At 35.7% G+C, this 20,424-nt stretch overlaps 1 protein-coding gene across 1 annotated transcript in view; it reads left to right on the top strand.

Annotated features, from left to right (window-relative positions):
- Positions 1-20,424, top strand: part of GRM8 (glutamate metabotropic receptor 8) — an 829,821-nt gene that overhangs the window by 244,600 nt on the left and 564,797 nt on the right. The gene's annotated exons all lie outside the window — the stretch shown is intronic.

Raw genomic sequence — 20,424 nt, 5'->3', positions numbered from 1 at the left:
TGATTTTGAAAACACTGTGTTTTTTTGTTTTGTTTTGTTTTTTTATATGAGGAAAGCAGGTTGAATATACATAAAATCATACAAACTTAAGCAATCTTTGAGGATAAGGTGATCTTACTGATCAATCAAGACACTGTTGCAAATATATGGTCTTTTTTATTTTACCAGAATATTTCTTAAAAGCTCCAGAAGGAGGAAGGGAGAGAGAAAAAAGGAATGAGTGAGGGAGGGAGAGGGGAAGGAAGGAAGGGAGAGGGAGAGGGAAAGGGGGAGGGGAGAGGGAGAGTGAGGGTGGGGGAGGGGAGGGGGACGGGAAAGCAGAAATGAACTCAGCTGCAGAAGAGTTGAGTAGATTCAGGTGGATTTCTTGTTGGGTGAGCAACCATTTTCAAAAAGTGCCAACCCAGATGGAGGTCTCTAGCATACCCCAAGTTATGACTTGGCTCTGCCCTCTGCAGAACATTGGAAAAAACAACAGTGGTTTAAACAAAGATGGAAAATATGTCTATCAAATTGCAGATAGACAAGTGGGTATTTGTCAAATCTGCAGATATTTTATATCCTAATATAATATCAAGATTTAAAAAACCTCTGGAGACCGAACAATAGGGCAGAACCAAAGGAAGAAGTGCCATGGAGCTATATATGAGATTAAACATTTGTGTTTGAAAAAAATCACTTGAACCAATCCAGGAGGCAGCAGCCTGCCTTGATAGTAGTCCATATAAAGCAGATCTGGAGTATGAGTTGACCACACACTTAATGTGAGCCAACTGTGTTAAAAACAAGTTAAATCCAGACAGCAAATGCCAACAAAACTTAATGCAGGTGTAAACTGCATTAACAGAAAAGGAGTGCCCAGCCCTCAGGAAGTGATATCCAACTCTGCTGTTCACTGGTAGACCATATCTTAAAAGTAATGTTAATGCTTCAAAGAAGGGCAGCCAAGATGATCAGTGGGTCTGGAAACCATGTGACATGAGAAACCTGCAGAAGAAAAGGAGTCAGGGCCATCTTCTCTGTCTGAAAGCATTTGAAAGGGCAGTTGGGCTGGAAAAAAAGAGTTATTCCATTGTTGTATTGGGCAGAAATAGGACAAAATGGAGCCCATTTCAGCTAAATAGATACTTGGTTCTTTTAATTTTAGACTACTGGAGTTGTCCAGAAATATAGGCTCCCTTATGATGTTGTTAACTTCCTATTTTAGAGGTGTTTGTAAAAAGATTCGTTGAACATATATTTAATGAGCTACTATTTTGTGTCAAAAACCTTCATAGGTGCTGAAGGTAGGCTGACATGGTAGTGACTGAGGAATAAATGGGTTGATACTGACAGAGTAAACCAATAAAGGGCAAAGGCATTTTTCCACCTGGCCCTGGAATTGTGGTATTATCTCAAGACTGAAAACCAGAAGAGCTACATGTGGAATTACTCCTCCTGAAGGACTCACTGGAGCCACTAAGGAAGAACCAGCCTGACCACCAAGCACTCCTGCACTAGTCAACATAAGAAGGAGTCTGGGGAAGGGAAAGTTAGCCTCTTGGAGTGAGCAATTTCAGGGTCTGGCCATTCCCTCTCCCCACTGTGAGGCAGAGGAGGGAGGTCCTTTCTCCTTCCTGGAACCAAGTGAGCTGGGCTCTGAGCAGCTCAGTGATCAAGATTGGGGGTGTCTGCCAGAGTAGTGGACAGCATTTCATTTATTGGTAGATTCTGCAGGCTTATTTATCTACCCTGGGGTAGAGAGGGCAAAGAGTTTTGGAGTGTTCTGGGAGCTTGGCAGTAAGACATGTTACTTAGCAGTAAGACCTGACTGCTCTCAAAAGAGAGTAAGAGTGTTTGACTTGACCTTGAAGGTTCGGGGAGATGTGTTTAAAAATAGATCCTGGAGGTCTCCCAACAGAACCCAGGACTGGAGTGTTTGGTGTGCCTGGGGAGAAGATGGGGCAGCTCTTATCCCATCCCAGTTATGGGCATCCCTCAAGGGGGTGAAAGAGGCCCAATCACCCAAGGGTGTTAGTGTGGCTCTGCTTGTAGGCACTTGGGAAGTCGCTGAGGTGAGAAACAGGGCTAAGTGTTGGGCTGTCAGCCTGGAGAAAGTCAAAGGTGTTATAGATGCTGCCCTGGAAGGTTGGGGAGGGGTGGAGAGTACAGTCCTCAGAAAACCTCACTCCTTGCTTCAGCCAATTCCTTGTGCATATTCATCCTGAATAGAGCAAGACCCGGAGAACAGTTTTATCACCAATGCATGCCCAGGCCTGTAAGGAAAATCTCTTCCTTTATGCACTGCATGGGTGAAGTGGTGAGACAGGCAACCTGAGGGTCTAGATTCTGAGGGGAGGAGAAGGAGGATGTTGAAGAGGAAAAGAAAAGGGGAAGTGAATAAAAGGAGATTTCACTTTTTACAATATTGGGGAAGGGGAAGAGACTAGCTTTGAATCAACTTTGTGGCAGGTATTTTTAAATAAATAGAGCCAAGTCTTAAACACCTAAATGAGTTAGCTCTCAGCCACATAGCTCCATAGCTACAAGGCTATGGAATTTGGCCAAGACTCTGTAAGGAACCTACTTCCTCTTGGGAAAGGGGAGTCGGCATGATATACTGTTAGTGGCAGAGGTTTTCATGCTTATATCCCAACAAGTTGAGATGTCTCTATAAATTGGTTATGTTTTTAAAAATGTCAGGGAGAAGGGAAGGAAATAAAATAGAGTGAGTGATAGTGTATGATGGGGGACAGGATGTGGTAGGGTATTCCTGGGACGGATCTCTCTGATGAGGTAGCATATGAGCTGAAATCTGCATGCAGAGAAGGATCCAGCCACGTAAAGACACCAGTGATGAGCTCTGTAGGTAGAGGTCCTGAGTTGGGAGCAAGCTTGTTCAAGGCAAGGGACATACAGGAGGCCAGCGTGACTAGGGGGAGGGATAACGAGGTAAGAGATGAGGCCTGGAATCAGTTCCTGGAAGGATTTTATTTTCTCTGTGAAGTTAAGTCTTTGGAGGGTTTTGCAGGAGAGGAGCATGGTATGATGTATGTGTTAGAAACATGATTTGAAGTGCTTTGTGGAGAATGGGGGGACTGGAGAGGATGAGGCCAAGGGTGGAAACAGGGAGAACAATTCAACTGCATCAAGCTCTATTTCCTGACTAAAGTATTAAAGTCTCAATTTTTTTGTGTGTGTGTTATCCTTAATAATGAATACAAAAAAGCCCAGGAAAACAGTGGAAACGCCTGCTGACTGATGCTGTATAAGTCTTTTTCCCTCTTTGTCAGTTTAGTAGCAATTGTGAAATAGTTGCTACGAAAATTTTAGTAACTGTCATGTTATTGAATGCTTATTACGTGCCACACCCTGTGCTAAGGACGTTCATTAATTTTATCTTTTCATCCTTGAAAGACTATGCAACAGAAGAGCTGTAGAAGAGGTGGCAGCTGCTAATACCCAAATATAAGACTTGACAAGCCATCAGTTTAGCCAAGCAAATGATTAGCAGTGCAGTGATTTAAAAGTAATTGCATATTTGACTGAATTCCATCTTTTAAAAAACTATTTTATTTATAGGCACCTTGGAAAAAAGACAATATCAAAAGGAATACTTGAAATCATCTCCTCTAGATGAAGAGATATTTTGAAGTCACAGGAATTGTCAGGAATACTCAGAAAATTTACCAAATCATTTTCCAAAATACCTTCACATGTTATGATTTTTAATATTCTGAAATTTACAGAATTTCTAGAAAAACCATATTGGAACCCATTATTTAGGGAGGGTCTCACTTTAATGAGCGAACAAGACTCCACAGAGCTGAGCAGCCATTGAGTGAGGGATAATCATGGATTTAAAATCAGATATTTTTGCTAGCCAAGGAGATTTTTTTGGTCTGTCTCCATGAATTCAGTTTTACAGTTTTTACTTGATGAAATGATCAAAGTCTTTTGCTTCTGAGCTAACATCTCTTTGAAATGTAAAATTAATAGTTTAAAACTTAAAGGAGAATTAATCATGGTTTTAAGGTTTCAGAATATAACCAGCTGTTATGAATATTTGGAGAGAGAATTTCTCCTTTAAAACAAGTTCCCAGGGTTGGAAATTAACCTCTCTCCCTCTTTCTCTCTTTTTTTTTTATGTTCATGTGCAAAGTATTCTTGGCGTTTGGCCCTTTTGCATAGATACTGTGTGGTTCTCTAGCAACGTGAGGGTTGTTGACATTAAGACTTAAAAATATGTTTTGCCACAATAAGATATTGTAAATAATGGGTGAATAAACAAAGTTCATAAATATTTTAATGGCATTCTATATAAAGAAAAAGCGCTCATGATGAAAGCAGAGAAAATCTGTTATGAAGAAAATAGCTTGAGAAGCCAAGGTAGTACTGAAAACATAAAGGAAGACATTCCTTCTGGACTGTTAGAAGGAAAAGTATCCTTTAAGTGGATGGGCACGACTCCGTCACGAATGGAATAAGGGGCGTAGAGGTGGGTTTCTAGAAAGTCAGTTAATTGTTTTCCTAATATGTTATTACTCTAAATCGAGTACCTACTTTATAGCAGCAATTTTGCTAGGTTTTATTAAATATATTATAATATAGATTCATTATTCCTATTTTGTAGATGGGGGAACTGAGATTTAGAGAAACTAAGTGGGAGACTTATGTTTTGTACTTGTTTCAGTATACCTCACTGTGCTTTAGCTGTTATAAAAAGCTATACAATTTAGATGACTGGGTGAAATAAAACTTGTAATACCCTTGCATTAAAATCAATGGGATTTTATTGACTAGTGGAAAAATGCTCTCAGTCGCTGATGTCTTTCTTTCCTGGTTAACATGATCTTGAAAACTGTGGACTCAACCTATTCTCACTAGAAACCCCTTGCTTTCTTCCATCTCCCACCCTACCACCACTCATGTCTCTTTATCTCTCTCTTCTCCTGCCAAGGGAGGGTGGAGAGAGCAATCTGTGGTGCTTTGAGTTGGATAAAGAGTTATTATAGTCACTAATTTTTTGTCCATTTTTGTGCTTTGTATTAGAATAGGACATTCGCAATGGAAATTCGAGTATGTATTTTAATACTTTTCCATTTTCAAATGAATTAAATTTTGAACCAATTCCCTGAACATCTGGACGATCCTTGCAGACCACAGTGGAACTTACTTGGAGAACTTCTGCTTCCAGGATTACTTGGACTTCAGATATTTGCCATGCAGTGGTGATCTATGCAACCATAATATAATTTATGTTGAAAAAAAAAGTCAGCCATTAATGGAGAGGAAGATAATAAATGGCATTGTTCCAAGAATAACCAAATACAATTTTAACTATAAATTACTATCATGTTTGGGCTGTGAGCCAGCTAGTTCTTAGGCAGAAGAGTTAGAATGGATAAGTGCAATTTTAATATTGTTGCCAGTTATTAATTGCCTAAAACACTGGACTTAAGTTTGGATGACTTATTGTTTTATAAGCCTTTAACTCAATTATAAAGCAGGAATAGAAGGAAGAAAAAAAGATAAAGTCTCCCAAAAGCAAGAAAGCTAAAAATTGCCCATGTGTTTTCATTATGTTTTATAGTGTCCTTTCTAATCCAAGTCTCTGTAATGTATTTAACAATTTTAAAAGTTGGTTGAATCTAGCCCAACAATCTTAATAACTGGCAATTATCAATTTTTTTGATAAATTAATCTGTTTTATAAAAATGTATTAGTGTGAAAAATTGGGATCGCTATCTTTATAAACCAACACATGTAAATTTTTCTAGTGACATCATAGATGACTGTTGCCTTTTTCTAAATGAAGTCCACTTATGGATATTTAATTTAGGAAATAATTCCACGGGACTAGAAGATCTACCATTTTGACTCAACTGTTTGAATGGTTCAAACAACTGGGTTAACTAATTTTTTCTTTTATACCACCAACATTTAAGATACTATAATGATAAAACTGACCAATAATTATTTGATCTGCTAGAAGTCAGTGTTGCCAAATTTGCATCTTTAAATACCCCCAAAATAAAACTTATCAAAGAGAAAAAATAATTTAACAGCCTGGGTTTTGGCTTTTTGTGTTTCTTAGAAGACCATTTCTTTAAAACTACCTTTCTCTCTACAGTAGCTCTCTGGCTTGAAGTCCTTAGAGGAAGCGGTCACCAGCAGTGGCGTCGTGAAGAATGGGGTTTTGGTGGAAAACATTCCTGGTCAAAACACTCAGAAGCCAAGACTTGAGAGTTTTTCTGTTTCTCTCTGTTCTGCTCCCCCTCCTTCTCTCTCTTCTTTAAATAATAACTGCTGTATTTGCAATACTTGCGAATGTAAGTGAGCGTAAGTGGTTTTCTCCTGTAGCAGACTCTTGAAAAATGCGAAGATATTATTCCTCGTAAGCATTTAGAATTGAAGTTGAAAGACTAGAAAGTGTTGGCAATTGTATATCACACTATTGCTTATCTATATTTCAATAATGTACTGTTCAGCATGACGACGTCCCCTTAGGAAGCTCTGTGGAATTGCCCTTCTTCCACTTAGAAAGAGAGGTTTAATTTCCTTCCTGAATCCACTCTGCATGGTAATTGGACATTGAGATTCTTGTTTTCTAATTTATGATGATGATCAGGGCAACAGAGGTATAGTACAAATTTAGCCACTTTAAGATAAAATAAAACAAAACGCACTCTGAATAATTACAAGGAGATAAATGTTAGTTTGGTTTTTTTTCCCACTGTTCCTAGGAGAGAACCAATGAGGCAACGCATGTGTATTAACACACAATAAATTGATATTTTTGAGACTGGCCAAGAAAATGTTACCATTCATAGTTCCTGCAAGAAAAAAAATTATTTCTCAATATCCATAAATATTACTATTTATCACTAAGAACCAACTTGTAAACATCTTGCTTTCACTGTCCCTTGCCTGCCAGGCTGTCCTAAAATGAATGAAATAGTCAGGGAGATGACTCATCAGGGAGATGATGCCTGGAGAGCAGTTCCCTATTCAGTCTAGAGGGGATATTTGCTCTCCTTTCTGTGCTGGCTCAAGGTGGGGGAGAGAGAGACCATGTCTGGGGCAGACACATTATGATGCATCACCCTATCCCTAAGCTACCTCTTCTCAGGGCTGTGGCCAGGGGTATCCTCCATTCTGTTTAATTAGGACAAGAAGAGTGACTCCTTAAAACTCTTTTCTAGTATAACTCCATGATTTCATTATACTAACTTAGCCTTTTGAAAATGTAAACAGTCCTTAAAATATCATTTTTATGGTTCACATGATGTTCCAATAATGAATACAATTGGTTTGTACCTCTCTCACCTTGATTGCTTTATGTTTATAATCTTTGCCTCAGAATTTAAATAGAGACCTTCTCTACATGTTGCACTTAATTAGCTTGGGTTCCTTTCCATAGAACAGATTTTACATCTGTTTTTTTAAATGAAAATTCCTCAAATGGAGTTTGATGTAGGAAAAGAACCAAAGAGAATGAAATAACGTTTCAGAGAGTTAACAGCAGCGTAGGCCTTTGTACTTTCTAATGAAACTCAGTCATGAATAGTAATCAATAATCAGTAGTAAGGTTTATTGAAAGAGAAACTTGTTGAAACAGGGAGATTTCAAACCAAAGTCAGAGTCTTAAATGGCATCTAAAGACAATTAGCAGATTTTCAAAGGGAAGGTTACAGTAATTGGTTGACTCCAGGTTCTTTATTATAAAGGAGGGTTTTACAGTGCAGGGAACGATCGTAAATTGGTGTTATAACATGCTTGTTTGATTCCAATGTGTTATATCTCTAAAATCCAGCTTATTTCCAATTGTTACTTAAACTGCAAATTTTTCAGGGTACGTAAGTTCCATTTTTATTTTTAACTTTTGAATAAAATTCCTGACATTTCTCAGAGAGGTGGTCACTCTCAGCAGTGCCAAGACAGGCAGTCATTTCATTTTACTTACCAGTACCAACTGGGTTTATATATAAAGGTTCTCATTTAATACTTATGGAATATAGGTATCAGGAAATCAAAGCTCAGACAGATTGGATAACCTGCTTAAGGCAGCACAGTTGGTGTGCCACGGAGATAGGATTCCATTCCTAATGTTTTTTACTTCAAAGCTACTTCAGTTTGGACCTACCTTATGATGAAATTGGTGCTACATACACCACATTATAGAATGCATCATTGTGATTATTCCAGGTGTTTACAGTATCTAATATAGCCTGCCAGAGCTGACTTTACATACCCTTCAAAATGGGAGTGTCATGGCAAATCAATGTGTATAAATTTGGAAAAGGCAAATGTGGGAAACGTATTAATGCACAAATAAGTAAAAAAGCATTGGTCTTCTGCCAAATTGGCATACATTTTTTGAATCAGAGACTCTAATATACTCCTTTACATGATACTATTGGTGACTAATGCCATTTAAATGTCCACTTGCCTCAGCACGTGGCTGAGCTCTCAGAACTACATTCTCATTGTTTCCTCAGATTGTCTCCATTGATGTACATCGATGTACATTGATGGAGAAGGTTTTTATTTTTTTTTAAGAAAATGTTATGATGTGACAACTGACATTTTTGAACACACCACTTTTCTGTGGTTTAAAGCTAAACAGTTTCCAAAGATAATTTTATACAGTTCCAAAGCATTATCCTAAGTAATGTAATAATTATTTCATTGTATAGCTTGATTATCTTATATATTTGTGGCAATAACATAAAAAATGTAAAAAGGGATTTGAAATGGCCTTTGTTTCCCATTTCTGTCTAATTCATCTCTATTTTGATCCCTTCCCTAACAATAACTCCTCCTCCTACCCTACCGCAACCTTGCATTCATTAGAGATTATGCTGGGCTGCAAGTAAAAGAAACTGGTTTGTGTTGGCTTAACCAAATAGGAATTTTTCTCACATAACAGAAAGCCTATCAATAGATAGTCTGTAACTGGTTCATGGCTCCAGGATGTCATTAAAGCCCCAATGCCCTTTTTTCTTCAATTCTGCCACCCTTAGTATGTATCTTTCTTTCTCATGGTTGTCTTATATTGCAAGACACGTGAAACTGTTTCACTTCCATTCTTGCAGTACCACTTCAGTTAAGAAAAAAGAAAACCAGGTATTAAACACAGAGAACAATGCCATCATTGGGAAAGCAAAACTTTTCAGAAATTCCTGGCTGCTTTTACATACATCTTATTGGTCAGAGTTGATCACCCATTGTGTAGAATTTGTCACAAACGTCTGGAAACTGAGACAAACTGCCTAATGCATTTTAACTTGAATGCCCCTCCATTACCCAGCTCAACAAGTTCCAAATGATGCTCATCAGCTTTCCATTTCAATTTTGTAGTATTTGAAAGTGACAGAATTTTTCTCTTAGTTACTCAAGCTAGAAAATTTTGTACTATTTGTGGCATCATTTATTTATACCTAGTGTTATTTTCCTTGCCCTGGTAAAACAGGTGTGTATGTCCAGTGTTTTCATTACTACAACCCTAGTAAGCAAAGCATAGGTTTGTGGGTTCTGGTAGATGTGGGATGGCAAGATTAGAGGTGACTGGAATGTGTTGACCAAATATTCCTCATCAAGCATGAGGCAGAGGCTTTGCCAGTTCACCATCCAAAATACTCTTTAAACATCATGTTCTGGGTGCTCACAACTCTTGGCAAAATCATTTAACTTACCTGGGATTACTCTACAGTAAAATTTGAGCGCATTCATTTATTTAAAACAGACAGTGCATTTTATGATGATAGTATAGGCAACTTTTACAGTAGTGATGTAAAGATCACAAAATGGTATTTAAAACCTCCTGAAGAATAGCTGCAGTAATATAGGTTTTTGTAAAGACAGATTAGATGTTCCCACTCAATCAATCTCATAATGCAGAAATTAGTGGAAATTTATTGAAATTAATAGGTATGAAATTTGGAAAAGTTAACACAATTGCTTCACAGATTATCTCATTAATCAAGATGTACGATTTTCTTTTATAGAACAATAGTGAATCTCATTGATAGATTAGATGAATAAAGGAATAAGGCAACGTATGTATGATACCAAAATGCTTGGTTAAAAAGTGAAAAATTCTGATAAACTTTCTAATTAACATTTATGGTTTATAGTGTAAAACTTTACCACTTGTTAAAAAAAACCAAAATAAAGCAAGTCAATGAAAAAATTATGAGCAAAAAAAGCCACATTTAAACTTGAAACTTTTAAAAGCCCTGTAAGAATGGATAACATCTGCCTGACTTTAGATTCATGACCCATGTAGTATCTCAGAGATTTAGGGAATACATTCACTTTACCCTAGTTGAATCCTGTATGGAATATAAGTTTTTTTTTTTATGATTTCTTTCTTTTTCTGTTTGGATTGAAAAGAGCAATGGTTTCATGATACAGTTCATTTTTTAGTTCACTGCGTTTGTCAGATTGAAATTCATCTCCATCATCATGTTGTTCTTTGGGGTATTTTCCTTTGATAGATAGATGTTTATATATATAGGACATGGAGGCAAAGAAATACAGCTGGTATCAATATCAGACTTGCATCACTCTTAATTTCCCTGATTTTATAACTTTTCCCCTTGTCTGTCACTCAACCCCGTATTTGATTATGGAGATTTCATGCAGAGAAATGTGTTATGCATAGGATCCATGAGGTATGCGTTTCCTTTTCAATTTACTTCAGCTAATCCTACTTCTTTTAATGTATGTAGCATTGGAACATAGGTGTTAAGGCATGGTTAGGTTTTTGCCACAGTCTAACTCCCTGGGGGAGCGGTGCCTCCAAAAGACCTCCCAGCAGACCAAGTTTCTATTCCTCTTCCTGGTGGATATATTTCATTTATCACTTTTAGAGATGCTTCTCCTCTGGACACTTTCATGTTTTTTTCAATAGGATAGAATAAATATTATTTTGTTTTTCATCCATCATAATAATAAAAAGCTACTGTCATAAAGCGAAACTTGAGACTTTAGAACAAGGACGGTATTTTTTTACGTAGATTAAATAAAAAATCTAACCTTGTTTGTATGATAAAAAAATGGGTAAAAGGCATGCAAGATTATGAAGAATGTATTCTTAATCTTTCTTTTATCATCATGGATTTCTTAAAACAAGTGATTATAGTTCAGTCAATCAATTCAACTAAAAATCATTCAAATTGTTTGTTCTCACTCAGCAATAAAACTGGTTGAATAAATTATTTCCTTTTTAGTTGGTTGGACTGGTGTTTTTATAAATTCAACTAATCCTCTGTACCTTGATATAGTGTCATTCTAGTGAAATAAGAAAATCAGCTCTATTTAAAAAAATACAGTAACAGCCAATATTGGAGATTGTATTCTGTTTATAAGGGGAGCTGGTAAAATATTCTGTGTATAAAGAATTTTCTCTTTCTCTAACACTTTTTATAGACATGGGAAATTAAAGGAGAAGAGTGGATAACAGCCAATATTATTTTTTAAGTGTATTATGATATTGACCTGAATTATAAGCAGTGATATTTCAAATCATGACTGTTGTTGAATGGCCTGAGTTTTATGGTCTGAAGGTGACGGGTGAGTAGAGGAAACTAGGAGGCTTTTGTAAGTTATTTGCCTAGTATCCAATCACGTCTTTCCTCTTACCAACAAGGACCTCTAATTTCCCAAACTTGCAATTTGGTTGGCATTGGCTCTACCTCCAGGTCCATCTAATGAGCATACCCCAACCCTATGGCACAGAAATTGGTTTTAGGTGATCATGTGACCTGATCGGAGGAGACATATGTTGAGGAGTTAGAAAGATCTTACTCTCTCTTTGTTGCATATTTCTCTCTCTGTCTCTCCTGCCCTCTCATGCTGGGTACTGAATATGTAGTATTACATAGCTTTCTTGCTACTGATCTACTGATTTTCAATCACAAGAAAGTGAGTCTTAAGGTGAAGTTAATACCCTATAGGGCAGAAAGAAAGAATCCTGGCTGATTGAGAACCATCCAATTTAAAGCCAAGTGGCAAAACTAATTTTATTGCCTACAAATTCTCAGATGTTTATTTTTAAGAAAACAGAATCCAAATTTTGACTAATAGCATCTATCAGTTATTCATATTATATGCCAGGCATTGTAATGGACAATGTATATTCCTTAGTTCATTTAATCTTCATAGGTATGTTTTGAGTTAAGTATCACCATTACCATTTACAGATGAAGAAACCAAGGCACTGAGGGTTTAAGTTACTTGCAGGCGGCACACAACTAGTGGATGTCAGAGGCAGGACTCAGGCCCAAAGCCACACTCCCTTCTAAGCCATGAACAGACCTTGAATTTGGGGAGTTATTCTTCTGAAGTTCATAATGAATTGTATCTTTATCCTGAATATCCTAGAAGCAGCTCTTTGAGGATAGTTTTGTAGATGGAGCTTTTGAGGTATGACAGGAGTTAAAGTTTTTGGTGATGTTTGCATAACAAATGGGATGAAAAGGGCAGGGTGTTGTGGTAGGAAATAATTTGACTCTGTGAGCACAATTCATTCCCCATTGTCTTTGAGGTCAGTGGGCTCCCTGTTTTCTCCTCTGTCTTCCCAATATCCTCAGGCATTCTGCCTTTCCGTCCTTAACCTTGTCATCATGTATTACCACATCTGGGTAATGTGGCCTTGCTGATTAGCCTCACTCTACTCTAAAAGGAATTCTTTCCATTTCTACAGTGGCCAGAACTCACCAAAGCTTTCTTATCTGTGATTTTACTTGGGCCTTTCAATTTCCTTTTGAGATGAACTGGCATATTTATTTTCTATATGTTTAGGTACTTTGATGCCAGTTTACACTAGTTTGCACTGGTAAGTATGTTAACTTATTAGTGATTTTTGGTTCTGTGTAACGTGTTGCTGAGTATGCAGCTAGACTATGAGCCCCATGAAAACAGTAATTGGTTTTGATTTTTATGTGCTTGACTTTCCTCCAACAATGCTCCCACTTGGTACACAGTGGTTTCTCTGAAAAAAAGTCTAATTCATTAAATTAATATCTGAAACAAGAAAACATATAGTTTCTTCCAGTGATGTGGAGCTGACATTGACTCACTAGAGCCAATTATTAAATATTCAGGAATTTTGTGAGCTGGTTGTTAAACTGTTGGTAACTTGACAACTATGGAAGAATTATTTATAACGTGAAAATTAGCCTACAATATAAATCAGGTCTCATCTCCCTGCCTCCCAGCCCCCTTCCTGAGAACCTCTGTTTATAACCTTTCTTTTGGATCTTTTTCCTTTGTAGATTAACTAACAACTATGGCCCAAGTATCTACCAATAGGAGACTTAAATGCAAGTAGTTTAATAAATATGATATTACAGTATCAAACTCCACTCATTCTGAGATGTAAAAATTTAGTAAAAAAAATTGGAAGCCCCATATCTAAGAAGGATAGCAGCTTCCTTCTAACACTTTTAATTTACATACTTTAAACTCAAGGCACGCTTTGCCATGTGGTCTTCATATTGAATGCATATGTTCAAGTTAGAACTGTGACATTATTTTACTGAATTTCGAGTTCTCTTTCTGGGCAGCATCACCTCATTCACAAAGAATTTGTGAAAGGCCAGGTCTGCAGAATTTTGTAAACATCACTGAGTCTAAGGGTATGCCGTTTTGTATTCCGTGAATTTGTTATGGAGTTTTATAGAATCTCACACTCAAAGGACATATTTTTAAAATATTACCTCTGACTGAATAATACATTTGCCTTTTTAAAGGTAAAATGTGAGAAAATGAAATAGAATCTAGAACAATAAGATTCAAAGACAATAAAAAGTAATAAAGTAGATGGTCATCTTTTGTATCCAGGACCCCTGTTTCATTATTATTTCTCTCCCTGCCCTCTACCTTCTCCTTTTCCATCTTCTCCTCTTTTCCCCCTTCTCTTCCTTTGATTAACTCCTACACAACAAGCAGCTTTGAAAATCATAGCTACTTAAAAGGTAGCTTTTAATTAATGAGTGGCCACATGCATCTTATCCTTCTCCAAATCTAGCTCACTCTGTTGGATGTGCTGAGTGATCGATGACTATTAATTGAATGGAGCTTTTGAATTCCTTATTTTTTCCTTTGTGTACAATTTTATAACTTTCAAGATGGTATTATATTGAATGAGAAGTTATCAAAATGTTGAATAAAGGTTTTGGTTGACCCACTTTAACAAATACAGAGGAATCATTTATAATTAACATAATAGCATGCAAATAAATACGGGTAAGGGCTTGAAAATGATTCCTTAACCTGAAGAGGTAGTTTTCCTCCTTTAACTTTATACATAGTGTTCTTTTCTATAGCTTTTAAGTATAGTTATTTCCTAACATTTCACCATTTTGAAAACTTTCATGGTGTTTGGGACATACTTGCTTACCCTTGTATAATTATTACTCACTATTTTCTTTAAGTTGATTTACTTTGCATTCTAAATTTCTTTAAAGAGAAAATTTTATATTTATGTGGTGAATGGGCAACCAGTATCTCCTGCTGCAAACAGAAGGCAACTGTAAAAATAAACATAATATGATGAAAAAGAAGTTATTAAATTTTGGCCAGATTCTGTTGCCTGGAGGAAGGCTCTGTGCCTGAGATAGCTTTTCCTAAAAAGAGAGATTGGCAAACACTAGAGAATTGCTAAAGACTCACAGGCACTGACTGAATCATATTCTCCAACCATTTTAGAAGAACTGAAAAATAATTCAAAGGGGAATAATTTCTCTATACACTTGTCAGGGATAAACTTCAACAAAGAAAACATCTAGCTTTTTTAGAATTCCAAATAAGTGGTGCTATTTGTAGAGTTTTATTACTTCGTGATTTTTTTGTAATGAAGTAAGACTTTCTGTTCATTGTAAAATATCATTAAAAAATTTGATTAAACACATTCAAAATTAAGATCATAGTTTAGAATGAAGCTTCCATTTTCTTTTCATGAATTTATATCCTGCCTGGTGTGTTATATAAGCAGTGTCTTGTTTTCTATGGAAATATACTTGCTTAATCAGGTTTATAATTTCTGCCTCATCTATGCTTCTTAGGGAATATTGGTCTGTTTAGTGTCTATAGAGTTATGATATATGTGAGAGTAAAACTGTAGTGAAAACTTTGTCTTACAAAACTAACTCAGCAGAGAACAAGTCTATATGATCAAAACTTCAAATTAACATATTCGTCGATAATGCATTTTACTATATGAGTTTTGAAAAACTTTATTCTTGAGCAATGCTTTGGATTGGTTATCTCAACATTTATAAAGATCATTTTAGGTTGTATCTGAAATGCAATCATTTTCACTCTCTTAACTCAAAGAATTGATTTCTTAACAGGTAAAGTAAGGGTCTGTCAATTCAGTCAAAATCCCAGTGGTCAGTCACTTTAATCAAAGTCAAATTGATTTTGTGCAGAGATGGAAAAGAAAATTTCAAAGTTCCATATCATTGATCTCCTGTGACACTTGAGAAAACACTATTTGGTTCAAAACTTAGCCTAAGAAATTTGAATAAGAAAAAAGGCAAATTGAAGTTATAATTTAGAAATTTCAGATTTGATGGTAACACGTGGCATGTAATGCTTTCTAATGTTAGTTTTATAAATGATTTATCACACTGATGCAGTTAGAAATATATTTGAAAGACTGAAACTGCACAACTATTGACATATTCAATGGGCAATGGATATACTCTTTACTTACACTGTCTAGAAGTCAACTTACAAATATATGTAAACTATTCTTTGGGCCAGTGATTGATGCTTGTGTCATTGGAAAGAGAAGCTATTTCAAGAATACTGTTGACTTTTTTTTCTTTTCATGTATTTTTATTGAAATATCTTCACATATCATACAATTGATTCAAAGTATACTATCAGTGGCTCATAGTATCATTACATAATTGTATATTCATCACCCTGAACATTTTTAGAACATTTGCATTACTCCAGAAAATGAAATCTAAAGAAAAATGAAAACCCCAAACATCCCATATCCCTTACCTCTCCCTCTCATTGACCACTAGTATTTCAACATACCCAATTTTAAGATTTACGGTAGGTAGATTAATGAAAGCAATGTAGTATTTTATATATATATAAAATATATATTATATATTTTATCAATTATATAAAATATAATTGATATATTGATATACATCAATATCAATGGAACAAAACCATCTTGAGGTAGCTCCATACACGGGAAACTGACTATTTTTGTTTTCTTTTTGCTGTATCAAAGATCAAGGCTATTAGATTACATTTCAACAACTTCAGGTGTTTCCTTTTGGCTCTTCTACAATACTAAACTCTAAAAAGAAATATCTATAAAATGAATCAGTAGTCACGGTCATTTGTTAAATACTAATTTCTCAGTTATAACTCCTTCCTCTCATTTGATCTCTCATACTACTAAATTGACTTAAAAATGACAGATTTAAATTAAATCAAGCACAAATATAATTATAAGATAGAAATGAAGCTTAGGTAAATGTTTTACTTTTAATAGTTTATCTGCACAAACACTGGGAGATTAAATTTCAATATAAAAACACAGGTAGTTTTAAATAATTTAGAAAGCACATTTTTCACAAATGCATTTCAGACATTTAGTACTGAGGTTTTGAGGCATGAGGGAGACTTGTAATAAAGTATATGTACGCATGAATTTGCTTTAAAATATATAGACAGTTGAAATTTTGGCCTGTTTTTCTTCTTTCTTCATGTCCTTAAGTCCAAGTGTTTCTAAGATTTTTTAAAAAGGAAGCTCATTTTCTGAAGCATCTAGATGTAAAGAGAAGCAAGGTGAGGGTTATGGTTAAAATTCTCCCTATCTATCTTGTTAATTTTGACAATGTTATGTTTGTCCCTAGTGAGATGTTTGATACTACATGAGAAATTCCAGAAGGAATTCATTTGCTCTTTGTATCATACAATCAAATATGTCTTTAAAGCCTTTACCAGGAATATAAAAATAGAGCTGGCTGATAGGGACTATACTTCTTCATTTGACTTTTCTTTGTTTGCTTGTCTTTTTTTGCTTTGTTGTCTTTATACTTTCAGTTAAAGCCAAAGAAACAATTAATTCTGACAAACAGCATGAATGGTCTTCAGAAATTGGGTACCTACCATAAATCTGAAAGGATTTGGTGAAGTAACTTCTTTAGGTATAGCTATAATGTTTGCTGGCACTGTAGAAGTCTGGTGAGGCTCTGAGCATTTTTTTTTAAACGTGTAGAAACAATGGGAGGTTAGGAACTTTACCAGTAGCTCTGTTGTAATGACTTCCAGAGTCATCTTTGACTTCTGAAACCTGTAATCTTTGGAATTGGAATTGTGGCCTCCAACCCCTTTGGGCTTGCTTAAGCCTTAGCTGAGTTTAGGATTTAAGTTACGGAGGTGCTTATGTCGTATTTTAAAACAGAGTTTCACTTAGTGTCTTAATAAAATCCATGAAAAAGCTTTGCTAACTATGATTATAAGAAAATTATCTTGGTCTTGAACTTCCTAAGAATGCAGAAAAGTTATTCTCCTTTATTAAGATGTTAATCCTTACCACATTACCCTATGGTGGTCTGAAGGAATTCACTAGTGATAAAACATTGCAGTAAGTCAAAAGTTAATAATAAAATTAATGAAAAAAGTTATTAATAAAGAGTAAGTCAGAGTGTTGGAAAGAATTAGGAGTTCTTCCCCAAAGAATAAAAGGGGAAGAATAAAATAGTTTCTTATGGAGGATTAACGTTTTTTAAGAAATAGAGCATAAAGTGGAACAAAGCTCTTATATTTTAACCACTGATATTAAGATACAATCTTTTCCACCATTACAAGTGATTTATATATTATCTATTTTTTCAAAGGTGTGAGTGGTAATTAAGCAAAAATGGCCATATAGTCTCAGAAGTGAAAACCCACAATTTGTATTGATTTCTTATACAAATACTTCTGAGATGATCTGGGAAAAGTGATGGACTGACAAGAAGTGGTTGAAGAGTTTACAGCTCTCCATATTTGCTAAGGGGAGGAACTGGACTTGTTCTAAGATAAAATCTGAGGAAGGCTTAGCCTACCTATTGATATGCCTAAGAGTTACTTCTGCAGGACTTCTTTTGTTGCTCAATGTGCCCTCACTCTCTTTAAGCCCAACTCTGCAAATGAAATTATTGCCCTCCCTGCTACGTGGGACATGACATCCAGGGGTGAAAGTGTACTTGGCAATGTGGAATATGACTCCCAGGGATGAGTCTGGCCCAGGCACTGTGGGATCAACAATGCCATCTTGATTAAAAGGAGGAGAAGAAGTGTAACAAATAAGTTATCAGTGGCTGAGAGAGTTCAAATAGAGTTGAGAGGCTACTCTGGAGGTCACTCTTACCCAAACTTCAGTTAGACTTGGCTACCTATCATAACTTGCCAAACCAAACCAACACTATTCTAGCTAATCCTAAAGAACACCTAGGGCAATATATAAGATTCCACAAGGGTTCCATATGGTAGAGTAACTTTTCAGAAACCTTCAACCTCCAGATGAGTCCCTGGACCAAATAAATCCTGAAACCTAGAAGGACCAGCATTTCCAGAACATCAGCTAGTTTCATCTCCCTACCCCTTATTACTGACAGCCCTTCCAACATGAAAAATAGAATAGGCATAGCCCAAATACCCCTAAAGAGTGGGAGAATTATAAAAGGTGATAGTGGGGTTATTCAGAGAAGATAGGGCTTAATAAATGAGTGTGATTGCTGAATTATTATATTGAGATTGTTTTTTAGTCTTTAGTATCTTAGAACAACTGGAAGTAAAAACCTAAAATTGTGGAATGTAACGCATACCAAACTCTGAAATCTACTCTACCACTAATTGTTATGCTATGAGTTGAAATTTATTTCTTTTTTATGTATATATTATTTTTCACAAAAAAGAAAAAAAAGCGGTGACAAAAAAGCATATATTCCAACTAGCCTCCTATATTCTGGAGCAGCTAAAAGAAAAAATCTGATATGATGGCATGGTAGTCTCTGACAAACTCCGGGATCTGTCCTGTAACTACTTATTGGAGAGTGTTTTCAAAACTATTGCTTTTTTCTCTCTTTGTTTTGTATACATGTTATATTATAAAATAAAAATCTGAAGAAAGAACACTATACTACCTTATATTAAGGATTCCAGCTTCTATCCTACTCTGATTGACAAACTTAGGATGACTGAATAAAATGAAGGTCTATTACTAAGAAAAAAAGAGGCAGACACTATTAAGTGTTGAAGAAAATAAATCAAAACAAAGGGACAGGAGGATAGGAATGTGAGGTGTTTTCCATAGGCTGGTCAGAAAAGCCCTCTCTGCAACAGTATAAAATATTTGTATGATGTAATATGATATAAGGGGTCCATTATTTGAAGATATTAAGAGAGAGATTTCCAGATGACAGCATGTGTACATGCACTGACGATGGAAATTTGGTATTTTTTTTTTTTTCTCAGGAGACAAGAAGGCCAGTGTAGCTGGAAAGGAGTAAACAGGAGAGGACGTCCAGGGATAGGCAAGAGCCAGATAATGTACCTGTGGGCCATGGAAGGAGCCAAATTCTAACAAGAGTTGATGGATATCCATTATGTTTTTTTGGAAAGGATTGATACAATCATATCCATGTTTCTTTTTTTATGTATTACCTTTTAATTTTTATTCTAGTAACATATATATGACCTAAAATTTCCCCTTTTAACCACATTCACATATATATATAATTCAGTCAATTGCACTCACAATATTGTGCTGTCATTACCACCATGATTTCCAAACCTTTACCATCTTCCTAAGTAGTTCTGTGTAAGTTAAGTATCAACTCCCCGTTCTTTAACTCTAATTTATCCACTTGAAACCTGTATTCTAGATTCTAACTCTATGCTTGTAATTAGTTCATAACAGTGAAATCATACAATATTTGTCCTTTTGTGTTTGGTTTATATCATTCAACATAATGTCCTCAAGTTTCATCCATGTTATCACATGCATCAGGGCTTCATTCCTTATTACAACTTAATAATATTCCATCACATATATATATATATATATATATATATATATATATACCACAATTTATTTATCTGTTTATCAGTTGATGGACACTTGGGTTTATTCCATCTTTTGGCAATTGTGAATAATGCTGCTGTGTACATTAGTGCATAAATGTCTGTTTGATTTCCTGCTTTCAATTTTTTAGGGTATATACCTAATAGAGGGTTTTCCAGGCCATATAATTCTATAGTTAGCGATATGAGAAACTGCCAAACTCTTCAACAATGGCTGCACTGCTTTACATTCACACCAGCAAAGAACGAATGTTCCTATTTCTCCATATCTCTCCAACACTTGTAATTTTCTGCTTTGCCATTTTTTTTTAATAATAGCCGTTCCTGTGG

The sequence above is a fragment of the Tamandua tetradactyla genome, chromosome 1 (genome assembly GCF_023851605.1).
Source record: "Tamandua tetradactyla isolate mTamTet1 chromosome 1, mTamTet1.pri, whole genome shotgun sequence".
NCBI lineage: Eukaryota > Metazoa > Chordata > Mammalia > Pilosa > Myrmecophagidae > Tamandua > Tamandua tetradactyla.
The sequence above is the reverse complement of the archived record's forward strand: the minus strand, read 5'-3'. Positions and strand labels throughout refer to the sequence as shown.